General features: G+C 44.3%; 1 protein-coding gene and 1 long non-coding RNA gene across 2 annotated transcripts in view; one reads left to right on the top strand and one right to left on the bottom strand.

Moving 5' to 3' along the window:
• Window positions 1-3104: 3104 nt before the first annotated feature.
• On the bottom strand, window positions 3105-7227 carry LOC308486175. Its single transcript, XR_013990991.1, has 3 exons — window positions 7141-7227; window positions 6228-6425; window positions 3105-3283 (listed from the first exon to the last, which is right to left on the bottom strand). It is a non-coding gene; the product is annotated as an uncharacterized lncRNA (long non-coding RNA).
• A 3990-nt stretch (window positions 7228-11217) lies between these two features.
• CDK17 (cyclin dependent kinase 17) overlaps window positions 11218-13919 on the top strand; it is a 69065-nt gene continuing 66363 nt past the window's right edge. The window contains exon 1 of the mRNA XM_081022506.1: window positions 11218-11662. The gene's annotated coding sequence lies outside the window, so the exon portion shown is untranslated. The remainder of the gene's footprint in view (window positions 11663-13919) is intronic.

The raw sequence follows: 13919 nt of genomic DNA on the forward strand, positions 1-13919 counted from the left end.
ACAACTTGTGAACTCCACCTCCATCGTTCTGCCCGGACACTGAGGTCCAGCGCCGAGGGCCTTCTGGCGGTTCCCTCGCTACGAGAAGCCAAGTTACAGGGAACCAGGCAGAGGGCCTTCTCGGTAGTGGCACCCGCCCTGTGGAACACCTTCCCACCAGATGCCAAAGAGAAAAATAACTACCAAACTTTTAGAAGAAATCTGAAGGCAGCCCTGTTTAGGGAAGCTTTTAATGTTTAATAGGTTATTGTATTTTAGTGTTTTGTTGGAAGCCGCCCAGAGTGGCTGGAGAAACCCAGCCAGATGGGCAGGGTATAAATAATAAATTATTATTACTATTATTACTGCAACATTCCAACATCCATGTATTGTGGATCACTAGGTACATTCACCTTCCTCCACATCGAACGTTTGTGGTTCTGTGCAAGCGAGAAGTTGTTCAGGCTTTCTGTAAGCTGTATTGCATGGTTCTTTCGGGAAAGGACTATAGTTCAGTGTCAGAGCATCGGCTCTGCCTGCAAAAAGTTCCAGGTTCAATCCCTGGCATCACTAGGTAGGGCTGGGAGATCCTTAAGATCTGACATCCTTGAGAGTCACTGACAGCAGTGGACTGTTTCGATGTAAACTTCCTATGCTCTTGCAACAGAAGGAAAAAAGCTGCCCAGAGTATAGCCTAGGTGTCAATGGAAAGTTCCGTCCCTAGGATGCACCCTGTAGCTTTTAAATAATGCAAAGGATTTATCGGAGATAATCATCTTTTTACCGTCTTTTGCTATCAGCAGGGCCGGTAGGGTGTCCTTGTGCTCTAAAGGTGTAGATGGCATAATCAAGCCTTGACTTATTCATTTATGAGCTGGTGGATGTAGCTCAGCGTGCATATTGAAACCATATGATTCTATAAAAGGCATAAGTAGGAAGGCACGCAGCAGCTCCTAACAAAGGTAGATGAATGTGCAGGCAGCTTCCCACAGGAATGCTCACAAGCCTCTTTGGCAGCAGCAGGCAGCCAATTGCCTGTGGAACACGACATATAAGGCTGCAGAGAAAGATTGGGGATGGAGGAGTGGGCTGAGCCGCAGTGCTCTTCAATCAGCCCCTCTAATATGACAGGGCTGAAAGCAAGCTTCAGAAAGGCCTGCTTCCCCTCCCTGCCACTTACATAGGATGACACAGATGGAAGCTCATCCTTGCTCTTTAACATCCCTTTCATATACAGCAAAAAGCGGGGGAACCCTCTGATGTTCAGCCTGTTGCGTACTTGCAGTTCAGCTGCCATGGAACAAACTGATGCCACAATGTAAAACAGACATATGACTACCTAAAGCAAGAATGGCCCTCCAGATGTTGCTGAAGTATAACTCCCATCACACCTGGCCATTGCTGATGAGGGCTGGGGCTGATGGGAGTTGGAGTCCAACAACATCTGGAAGGTCACACAGTCCCTGCCTCTGTCCTAGAAACTATCCCCTCTGACTTATAAAGCATTTTTCTTATTCTCAGATGCTGGTTGTAGTTGCTAATCAGTGAGGGAAAGGTACTCTGCACATGCTCAAACTCAAATGAACTCTGTTCTGAAGTGATATTTTGTATGTTTCAGAGCTGAGTGTTAGCACTTAAACATGATTCCGAGGCTATCTTAAATAAAGTCTTGGTTCTAAATTAAGAATCTCAGCAAGGTAAGTGCCAGCATATCCTTTTCCAGCATATCCTTGCAGACCAAAGAGACTAGGGCTGTATACATACCATAGTTTTAAAGCACATTGAAGTACATTCCTCCCCGCAAAGAATGATGAGACCTGTAGTTGGTTAAGAGTCCTTGAAATTGCAGCTCTTTTAGGGCTAAGCTACTTTGGCCACCTCTTGAGAAGAGAAGACTCCCTGGAAAAAACCCTGATGTTGGGAAAGATTGAGGGCGCAAGGAGAAGGGGACAACAGAGGACGAGATGGTTGGACAGTGTTCTTGAAGCTACCAGCATGAGTTTGACCAAACTGCGGGAGGCTGTGGAAGACAGAAGTGCCTGGCATGCTCTGGTCCATGGGGTCACGAAGAGTCGGACACGACTAAATGACTAAACAACAACAACACCACAGTTCCCAGGATTCCTTGGCAGGGGAAATATGCTTTAAATGCAGTGCTATTTTTCTAGAAGAAGAGGTGCCAGAATTCACCATGAACACCTCCCTTGTTCTCTTATAATGGCAATGGTGCCCACCTGAGAGATGCAGGAATTACATTCCGGTGAGTTCCGACTGAAATAAATGTATGACGTGCATGTAGCCTACATGATTTTTAAATGTCAGATCTAAGTGGCCTTTTGCTGTCCAACATATCATCACAGCTCCAAGGACAAAAATGGGGAGTAATGAGGGGAGGGGACAGACTCAATAAAAGCAAATTAAAGCTTTTATTTTCCACGCAGTTTTCTTAATGTCACTAGGTTGCAACACACATACTGCTGTCACCGCATCCCACACACTTTCTGTTGCTAAGTGCTTTATACTGCTCCAGTATATTAATTCTGAATCTCTCTGTGTTCCCAAAAGATTGCTTGTGGGAAAAGGAACCTTTCCCTGGGGGAGCAAAGGGTTACATACAGCCAGGCAGGGACTAACCAGCTTCTCTAATTGGCTCATCAGTCTCTAGAGCTCAGGGCATATGGACAGGACAAACCTTGTATAAAGGAGAAGCTGTAGCTTGGCTGATAAGGGTTAAGAAAAAAGAAAAAGGCAGAGGAGAAAGTTCTGTCTTATAGCCAGCTCTGAGCCAGCTTGGCACAGTCAATCCATGCCTACAATAGGCCCAGTGTTGGAACACTTTTTTTTCCCCCTCTGCAGTTTTGGTAGATTTACATGCCCACTCTGATTCTCTAAATTCATCATGGATTCCTAAATATATACTCATCCCGGATGCTTTCCTACATGAAGATCCCTTGACCACAATAGCTGGGTTAGTTTTTTCTAGCCACCCTATTAATAATAAACTAAATCTTTTACTCAGCTAGGATTTTGTACGCCACAATAAATAATATTAACACTGGGGCCCATTTCTTGATTTGCTCTTTTCCTGCATTCATCAAAGCTAACATTTAGAGACTTCTGCATTGGCTTGCTGGATGTTGTTGGACCAAAACTAAGAGCAACCATCTAGCCAATTCTGCAGTGGGAATAAGGGGGCAAATTCAAATGGTCCGTGCCTATGTGCCATCTTGCATGTCAATGTCTGGGAATATAGTCCTGGTTGTCAGCAAGGATTGAGGAGTCAGTTAATGATTGCATAAGAAAGCTGACGTTGATATAGTAACAAGAGAGAGAAAGCATTCAAAAAAAGATATAAATTAAGAACATTATAGAAAGTACACCAAACTTTTTGTTTGTTTGTATACTAATCAGTTCAACCTATCATTGCTCTTTTTATAAGCAACCAGCATTGGAAGGACCAGGCTCTCTGTGTTTTTACATGCTGGCAACAGCTTCAAAAACAGACAGAAGGGCACATATTGTACAGTACTAGCTACAAATGAACATTTAAGGAGACTGGATGTGTAGCAGAGAGGAAAACAGCTCCCACTTCCATGAGTTCCTGATTCTGAAGCCTAGGAAATCAATCAATGTAAATTTGGATATGTATATATGAGAAAAATTGTTGTTATTGGAAAATTAAAAATACAATATTATAGAAAAACGTTCCCTGAATACAGGTACTCATTACTTGGACTTCTGCTCCCACTGATGCACAGCAATGTATACTACTCTGTGCCGCTACTCCTTCCCCTTGCTCCCACTGACTTTCCCCCTATATTCCTCATTTTTTCTGATTTCACTTTTCTATTGCATTATCCAACAGTACAGTTATGCAACCAGAACTAGGGAAGAATGAAATGACTGCAAGACAGTAAAGATGCAATTCAGATCCAAATAATGCTATCCCAAATTGTCATGAGATGATAGTCCTTGTTGTTTACATTAATTAAAAAATAATGTTGTGTTTGAAAGGGAGATAGCCACAACAAAAGTCCATAATGAGTGTGTGGTTCTGCTTTTGGGCCAGATAATCTTTGGTGGATTCCCCCCCCCCAAGTTACATTGGTTTATTATTTGCAAAATAATCAACATCCATGAATATGCAAGTGTAATAAATAATTTAATTGAGCTAAACCAAAATAGAGCTGGCACAATATTTTCAGACAAAGGCTCTGCATCTTTAACAGCTATGGCAAGCACAAAATTCTACAGGTGTAGCTTTTCCAACTATATAGTGATAGGTAAATCTGCACCCACTGAATTACTCTGCATCATTATCAAAAAACTATTAAAAGCAAAGAGCTTCCGTCAGACAAGGTACTACATTTTTGTTCTGAGCACAGAAGACAAATAATAGACAAGTTGAAGTGGTTTTTGGTTATAATGTTTTATGCTGCACATCTAAATAAAAGTTGGTGTGAGTTGTCATTCTAAACAGCTGGAGAGCACCAGGTTGACAAAAGCTGCTAGGCCATATATATAAGATACAATTGAAAGGCAGGAAGGATGCCTCTGACCATTTGCAGCCTACGTTTATCAATGGAAGTCACAACTAATATTTCATATCTGCTATTTAAACTTGGGTTTAAAATTATTGTATGTACTGATGCATTCCATCACACACCTCCTTCAATCTATTCTTGGCATGTTACTAAGATACAGCTGTTTCTATAGAGAATTTGCCTGCAACAGTAGCAGGCATATTGAACAACTACCATGTGAGGAAAGAAAAACTAGCTGAAATGTAAATGAATGTCAAGACAGAAAAATATTCAAAATTCCTATGTGGTGGTATCCGTGTCAAGGATGCATTATTATTATTATTATTATTATTATTATTATTATTAATTTATACCCCGCCATCTGGCTGGGTTTCCCCAGCCACTCTGGGCGGCTTCCAAAAGAATATTAAAATACAATAGTCTATTAAACATTAAAAACTTCCGTAAACAGGGCTGCCTTCAGATATCTTCTAAAAGTCTGGTAGTTGAGGGCGTTCTACAGGATGGGTGCCACTACCGAAAAGGCCCTCTGCCTGGTTCCCTGTAACTTCCCTATTTATTTATTTGTCCTGAGACACAGGCTAATAAAGACTTTGAAATATTTTGTTCCTATCCTTATTTATTACTGTACTTCCTTCCTTTATTTTTTTGACTTGGCATTATGCATTTAGCATTTTCCCATATATTGTTCCAAATTCTCTGTGTGTTCTCTGTGTGTATAATACACAAACTGAAAATTATTTAGAAGACTCAAAAGCATATTAATAGAAAGTCATAATGAATTTTATTTATTTATTTTAAAACATTTATAAACCACTTACCGTAAATGGTTTATAAATGTACGCTTGTGCTTATGAGTGAGACAACAATGTAATTTTTAAAATGTTCTGAACCACAGGAAGTGAAGAGCAGAGATGCATGTTCAAAACCATAAATAAACATGGGACTGTAGGACCCTCAGGGATGGAGGCTACCTCTTCATCATAAATAAGCATGAAGAAGCAGCAGCACAAGAAGGCTTCAGTGCTTTCTGGCAGTAAGTATTTGTTGCAAGGCTGCTACAGTAACTCCTGACAGTCTAGTGTCCTATATCTTACTCTCTTTTTGCTGTTGCCTCCACTAGACCTCAGGGCTCCAACCTTGTCCTATTCTGGTCACTGCATATACGCCATATATTTAAAGAACATCCCCACCCCTGCACAAAGAATGGGCACTAAAGTTTACCCACCACAAAGCTAAAATTCCCATCACCAGTAACAAATTACTGTACAGTTTCCAGGATTCTTGGTGGTAGTGGTGGGTAACGTGCTATAAAGATATGGTGTGCGCACACATAGTCAAGCACCTCAGCTCCTTAGCCATCAGTCTCCGGGCTCCTTCTCTTCCCCATTCCACTTCCACCCCTTTTACCTCTCACCATTTCTCTCTTCCTCCCTCTCTCCCCTTTCCTTCCTGCCCTCTCCTCCAGGATCAGAACCCCACTCACATACAAGTATCTCTGCATGGCTACAACCTGCCTCGACTTGTCACCTGACCCACTGTCATAGGGACTGTGTGGCAAGTCGGAACAGGATACAGCCACCCAGAGACATAGGTTTTACACTCCAAGGCAATCTCAGCTCTGCCAGGTCTCTCCTTGGCAGTGAATGCTCTGGCAGGTTTTAGCAGCCTGTTTCACAGCAACACGTAACATTGTTTACTTACCTTCTCATTACATTTTCATCCCGCACTTCCTCAAAGGATTTCAGTGTTGTATATATATATATGGTCTCCTGTCAGGAGTGTGTGCAGGAGCCAGGCCCTGTGACCAGTAGGGCGTCGCAGGACTGGGGCCTTCCTAAGTTTGTTCTGGAGAGGCAAGGCGCGGCCGCACAGGTGAGGCCGCTTGGTAACTCACTGCACCTGGTGGCAACAGCCAGGAAGGGATATAAGGTCAGCATTTTCCTTTGGCTCTTTGCCACAGCAACTCGTTTCCTGCCTTGCTGCATTTGCCTTCTTGTTTTTCAACCCTCAGACCCTTGACTCTGTGACTCCCTGCTTCCTGACCCTCGGACCCCTGGCTTCTGGACTCTCATTCCTGCTCCCACCCCGCCATTTTGGTCCTGGTCCCAACGTCCTCAGCCGGGACTTTGATCGCCCGTAGACCTCTCCACCACGACAATCAGGAGGGAGATTATGCTGAGATGGCTGATGGGTTGCTTATCCAGAATCTGGGGTGGGCGACAGTTGCGGCCTGGTGCAGAGGCCCCCTCCTCCTTGCAGATGGCTGTTGGTTTTGGCCTTGGTTAGAGCTGCCATACGTCGGGAATATGGCGGACGAAAACAGTGTCAAGGCAGAAATCACTGAAAATCTGGACATATGGCAACCCATGTTGGAAGTCTATATTTTGGCCCCCAAAATAAAAGCTCAACAACTTTTGTGTCCGAATTTTCACTTTTTGAAATATGGCAACCCTAGCCAGCCAATATTTTAAATTTGTATTGGCCAATAGAGGCCATGGAGGGCATGGAGCTTTAGCGGCAGACCAGAGTGATCAACTGCTAGTATATTTAAGCGGGCTGCATTGGGCTGAATCCTTAGTCTAGTTTCTGAGGGTGGGGTGAGTTGGTGTATCACCTCCACTCTCGAGCAGGTGCAATATCTCGGAGTACCCCGGTAAAGGGGTTTGAGTGGAAGTTTCTGTCCTGGAAACCGGGGTTGGGGGGGGGGCACAAGGCAACCACTCTTTTTTCCTCCCAGCAGACAAGAGCATCACCTGCAAACCAAAGGAAAATGGATGCCATTAATTTGGTATTGAACTCTATACAGTAACTACAGGAGAAAATAATTCAACACTGCAAATACGTAGAAGCAGCAGAAAGAAATATAAAAGACGATATTCAGGAAAGCACCCTAAATATGTTATAAAACAGTTTATTTTATTTTGTTAATACATCTAATGACTGTTTTCATTTAAGCAATACATTTATGGGAATGCATTTAACAATTTTTGGTGAATGTTTTTAGCTAAGTTAAAGAAGAAATAAAATCACAAAGCTCTTGGGAAAGAGACGAGAAAATGTCTAAATGTTATTGACAACTCCAGACATTAACAAATGGTGTGAGTCTGACATATGGATATTACTAGTTTAATACTGTTAAGCACAAAATGTAGATTTATTGGAAGCCACCCACTTCCAAACTGACCTACAACAGAACATGAGCTTAGACTCTATGTAAGTCTAGCACCAATGAGACATACAAAACTGTTCCTCATCCTTTCCCTTAGAAGTCTGAGACACACTGCCTTGCAGGCATTTACTATCCCTTGTAAATGCTTCAGAATACATTCTAATGAAAGGCACTGTGTTAGGAGCACTGAACTTTAGCCAATAAAATAAAAGGAAAGAGCACACAAGCAACAAAAAACAATATTTGTCTTGCAGACAAGGCAGTGTTCCAAGTTCCCCATTCAGTTCAACTTGTGCCAATGACCAGGATGTAGGTATTTTAGGAATTGCATTTCGGATAGGAAAGATAATTTTATTTGGTTTGTATGTTAATGTGAACCTACTTAATCCATATTTGCTGAACAAAAATGCAGCTCTCTTTCAAAAGTAGCACTTCTATGAACTTTGTGATGCCATACTCCAACCAAAAAATGTGTATACAACTGCCTATATGAAGGGAAAGGGCCTAACTTCAGCAGAAGAAGGTGGAAGCCCAAGTGTTTTGCTATTAAAAAGTTAATTTCTGTTTTGAAAATTACTGTAATAGATCTATGATTTTAGTAATGAACTATTTGTTTGAAGTACTGTTTGAAGCATTAAACTGTTTTAAAAGCATTATATTAGGAAAAAATTGCACACAAAAATGTATATCCTTGAAGAAATGCACGTGAAAATACATACACTTTTGCGCAGACATTTTGTTTAAAAAAAAGTCAAGGCAAACTCATTGGAAGATTGGAAGAATAAGAAGCAGAGAAACTGAAACTGAAACTGGCAAATTAGAGACTTCCTACTTTCAGATGTTTATCTGAACTCCCTGACCTTACCATAGTGTTGCTGAGAATACAAAGTGAGGGTGGGGAGGTAGGTTTGTGAAATGGTAGTAAATAATGTGTTGAGAAGTTTGAGACTATGCTTCTCATTCAAACCTCCAAAATAAACACAGAGAAAGAGGCTAGATGACAGCACAAATATAAATGCTGCAGAAAGACAGGTCAAAGTGCAAAGGGATACAAGTGCAATATACCATAGTCTCCCCCCACCCCCAATTATTTGATGTCCTAATCCTTCAAGATCTTGACAAACTCCTAGAGGTCAGAGAAATCCTGAATGAATTGCAGTTCCATCCAAATAAATATGTTTCTGTGCAATTAGTTATGCTACTGGGACATTTTCAAAAAGGAATGTGTGTTGTTGCAGCTCCACAGGCAAGTGATCTTCTGTGGTTAGTCTTGCTACAGATGCTATGCTCCTATTTTTCTTCTGAATTGGGAACTGGATACAAATGTAATCCCTCTATGTGCCAATTTTATCCTAGTGCCTCATATCACTGACCTGTTCTAAAAGCTGGGGAAATCCAATCCATCAGGTAACAACCCCCCCCATTGTTTTGTGTCTTCAAAAAATGTGAAAATGCCACCAACATGCTGATAATGCTCATTTCTGTTGCTTCTTGTCATCAAATACCAAGGAAGCAATGAATACCATTGAATGCTGCTATGGGTGTAGCTAGGGGGACCAGCTGCCCCCCAGATCAAGTAAAACAGTAGAAATACTTAACAAACTGACCAATCACATTGGTTCTGCACCCCCCAACAAAAGTCCTGCCCCCCAACAAAAATCCTGGCTATGCCCATGAACACTGCCTTGGTTTGATAGTGGGCTGGATTACAGTGGTTAAATTTAAGACAGAGGTGCTGTTGGTAACTAGAAAATCAGATTCAGAGATTGAAATGCAACCTGTTCTGGAAGAGACTGCACTATCACTTTAAGAGCAGGTTCATAGTTCGTGTGTGCTACTTGACCCTGAATTCTCAGCTGAGTGGTGGCAAAGAGTGCATTTGCACAATTATGTTCAGTGCACCAGCTGCTACTTTCCCTGAGTTAGTCTGATTTGGCAACAGGTATCCATGCCTTGGTCACTTTACATTTAGACTATTGTAACATGCTATAGTCTATGCGAAGTTACCCTTGAAGAACATCTGGAAACTTCAACTGGTGCCACAAGCAACAACTAGGCACTGCCTAACTGGTGCCTGGTATTCAATCACAGTACTCTGATACTGAAAGAAACTACTGGTTGCCAATTGTTTTCCAGGCTTAATTCAATGTATTGTTTATAACCTCTATAGCTCTAAACAGATTAGGACCTGGTTATCTAAGGGGTGGTCTATCCATTATTTTCCTATCCAGTTATTAAGATCTGCAGAAGGCCCTTTTGAGGATACCCACCCACACAGAGAAGCATAGGTGTGCATGAGTGGTCTTTCTCCCATTGTGGAAGTATGCTCTCAAATTGTGGAGTATGCTTACTCCGGAGCTACAATTGGTCTCCACTCTTTTTGCTTTTGGAAAAGGTGTCAAGACACAGCTTTTTAAATTTGACATTTTAAAGATCTTGTTTGTTATGTTTTTGCATGGTGTTTTTAAAAATGTTTTTACTGTTTTTAATCTATTGTACACTGCCATGGTGTTTCATAGAAAAGCAGTATAAAAGTATTTGAAATAAGTACAATGAGTAGAGTTCTAATAGTTTTTGTAGCATTGTAGTGGTGGTGGAGCTACCTTGCTCCATTTTCGCACTGTGGCAACACCACAGTGTGATGCAGCTGTTGCTGGTACTCTCAAGGCATGGTTTGGAGGAACTTCCTGTAGAAATCACGAGAATCAGTGATGAGATATGCTTCTGATCCATGTTTCTGCCCCACCATGACCACCCAGTGACTTGATTTTCATGCCGTATTCCATGAAGGATGTGAATGACAGCGCATTTGAATGCCTTTACGTAAAAACAGTGCCTAGCTATGCCTTGGATCCCTGTGTTTGTGCAATGATGATGCCCCAAAGCCCAGGATCTTTGACAGTGATCCTACATTGCAGAAAACCCGAGCCTTGGATCTATGTTCTTCTGCCAAGGCTGTGTTGCTACAAAACCCAGGCTGTGCAGGAATGTGAGCTGAAAGATTTTGGATTTGTGTGTGTATTAAAAACATACCTATTTCTACCGCATCCTGAAGTAGAAAACCAATACAGAAAAACATTTGTGTCAGGGCGGTGGGCACTTAATATGCATAATGCAAAAATAACTTTAGAACAAGCCCCCAGATTATTCTCAGCAACAAAATAGGAAAGAAGGAAGAAAAGAAGAAAGGAAGGAGCAGCTATCCCCCGCCTCCAGCCCGGGACAGGTAAGAAGCCTGATGGTAAATAGGCACCGTTGGCACATAAGGTTTAAGAATAAATAAAACACGGCAGCAGCAGGAGCGCAACCTGAATGCCTCAGCCCTAGCAACGGAGAGGGGAGGGCAGCGAGGAAGCGCCTTCCCTTCGCGTTCACAGTCCCGAGGAGAGAGGCGAGCGGAGAGCGGCGCACCCTCGCCGCTGCTCCCCGCGCGCCTTGGCGTCGGGCAGGCTTGGCGACGCGGAGCACTGAGGGAGGCCGCGTCTGCAGCTCCCTCGCCGGCCGCTAGCTGTCGCGCTGGCTCCGGTCTGCGCGGCTGCTCGCGCTCGGCAGAGCTCTCTCCTGCTGCTGCCTCCGTCGCGCTCGCTCCCCATTTGGCGAGCGGAGTCGGCCCAGCAGCATCCGGAGTCGCACCGCGGCGCAGCAAAGGAAGTAGCGCGGCAGCGGCGGTGAGGAGCGAACCCCCGGGGAGCAGCCATGTTGGCTGGCGGGATGCCGTGACTCTCCTGCGCCGGGAAGGGAAGGCGCCCGCGGAGGCCCTCCCGCGGCACCAGGCAGCGCAGCGAACAGGAAGCGGCTCCTGGGCGGCGGCGGCGGCGGCGTTGGCACTGGTGGGCGGGGGGCTCGGCTACCGAGAAGGAGGCGGCGGCTGCGGCGTGCCCAGAAGGAGGGAGCCGAGGGCAGGGCGAGAGCCGCCCCCAAGTCCCGGAGCGGCAGAGACCCGCTGCTGCTGCTGCTGCTGCTTCTGGTGAGTTGGGGGCGCTCCTCATTGTCTCCGGTGCGCGCGGGTCAAGGGCCTGGCCAGGAGATCAGGGCGGTGGGGAGGCGCCGCGGAGGTGTGGGGCGATGGGGTGAGCAGATCTCGGCCGGGGGCGGGGGAGGGGAGCCCGCCTGGTGGGGAAGAGCAAGCCCCTGTTTTCCCCCCAGATCCCTCGACTGTCTCTCATCCGATCCAAAACACCTACGTCTAGATGCGGAAGGGGGACTTGGGATCTGTGACTTTCTGCCTCTTTCCCTCCACCCCCTCCAGGATGGACAGGGAGAGAGGGATAAAGTCCGGACTGCGACTGCGTGGGAGAGATGGGACGTGGTGGCGATGTTTTGGGCTCGCCCTGACTCCCCTACCGTGCACTCCGATCTCCCAGGAGGGGTTTCAGGCTTCGGATTCTCTCTCTCTCCCACCCACCCGATCCCGGGTTCTCCTGCATTTCCGGGCTGCGCATCTTATCTGTCAAGGACTCCCCCAGAGGGGGCTTGGGGGCTTTTGGTGGCGCGCGGCTTTCTGGTGTCGGTGTCAGCTGTGAAAAGCTGTGCAGATAAAGGCAGGAGGGGGTTATCACGACACGGAAGGATTAAGCATTGCTCTCTTCTTTGTGAGTGTTGCGGGGGGGGGCGGGGAGGCCGCTGGGAAAGGAGGAGGGAAAAGGTCTGGGGTTTTTTTTTTTTTATAGTCTGCCCCCTTTGCTTAGGCCCCGTGAACAAAATGGGATGGATGCCCTGATGCTGTGCATTTCCTGAGATCCAACTCTCAGGATGGTCGCGGTGTTTGTTTCCTGACCATTGCTCTATATATGATATCCTGCAGCAGTGGCACATTCTGTCATTTTCTTAACATTCCTCGGCTTCCTCGCCCTTTCCCCCCTTTCTCTCTGTCTCCTCCCACTTTTGTCCCGGAGCGCTTTTTAAATGACAGGATATACGAAACACTTACTGACCCTGAACCTCGGTGACCTCACTCTAGCCAGCAATCCCCCCTTTCTCTCCAGGATCTGTAATGTCACATATTCAGTGTGAGTAAAATAGCCTGTTCTGCAAGAACAGTGGAGCCTACTTGGTATGAATCACCATTTGAGATTATGTAGAAAACATCACACTGTAGGGTTTTTAGAAACGGATTAGCTTCTTTCTGCTCTTTGGCTGGCCTTGAGCGCCTGCTTATTCTTTTTTTTTGCAACAGTTTGGGTAGCAGCAGAGAATGTTCAAGTTCTTTAAAACTCAGTTGGCGTCTTGTTTATATCAGCTGTATGCCAGCGTTCTAAAGACCTTAAGGATAAAGTAAGGGAGAAACTAGAGCCAGATATTTCTATTCAGAATTCTTTCTCCTTATTTGTGTAGTGCACTCAAACTAAAATGAAAGTGTGAGTATGTGTATGCGAATGTGAACATATGCTTGTGCATATTTGAATGCGTATATCTGGAATTATGCATAGATTGCATTCCACTGTTGTAATGAATGTATAATGGATTGATCTGCTGTTCCTTAAAATGGAAAGTTAAGTGCTTTTTAAATGGGTTGTAATCCTTAGCTTTGAGTTGATTTTGTTCCTTGGTATGTTTGCCGTCTTAAAAGGGGCAGTTCTAAATTTAATTTCTGTTGCACTGGTGATATTATGATAAAGTGGGAAGAGACTGGGAATTTCCTTCCTATTTTATTAAGGCAACAGATACTACCCAGTGATATGGATAAAAATAAACTTGTTCACAGCAGATGTTTTTTAGGGGCATACCTAAAAAAGTGTGGTAAGTAAGTATAACATAAGGGTTTGCTAATTAGGAAGCTACGATTGGCTGGCCAGCTGCAACACCCCATTGAGTATACACCCCTATAGGCAATCCCAAGTTCACTTAAATAACAAAATTATGTGAGTGTAACAAGCTTAGTACCTGAACTTCTTGGCTGAACAGAAACCTGAACTTGCCTTCTGCGTGTCAAAGCTGCACCTTCTATTCACTGCAGCATGCTGGCCCCCTGCCATGCTGTATTTCAGTTTAGCTGCAGTATGAAACTTGCAAAAGATTTTGGGCTAGATGACCGAAGAACCTCTCCTTCTGCAAAAGCAGATTAATGATTAAGAACGGCTGAAGATTCCAAGCTGTCTAGCAAGGCAAGCACAGTGCTTAACCCCAAATGTGAAAACTGAATAACTGTCACAACTCTACTACTAGTTCAAGTCCTGCACTTGTTTAGGGTAAAAATAAGTAAAAAGGTGGAATGAGGGTGTGGC

The sequence above is a fragment of the Podarcis pityusensis genome (assembly GCF_964106645.2).
Source record: "Podarcis pityusensis genome assembly, chromosome: 10".
NCBI classification, from domain to species: domain Eukaryota; kingdom Metazoa; phylum Chordata; class Lepidosauria; order Squamata; family Lacertidae; genus Podarcis; species Podarcis pityusensis.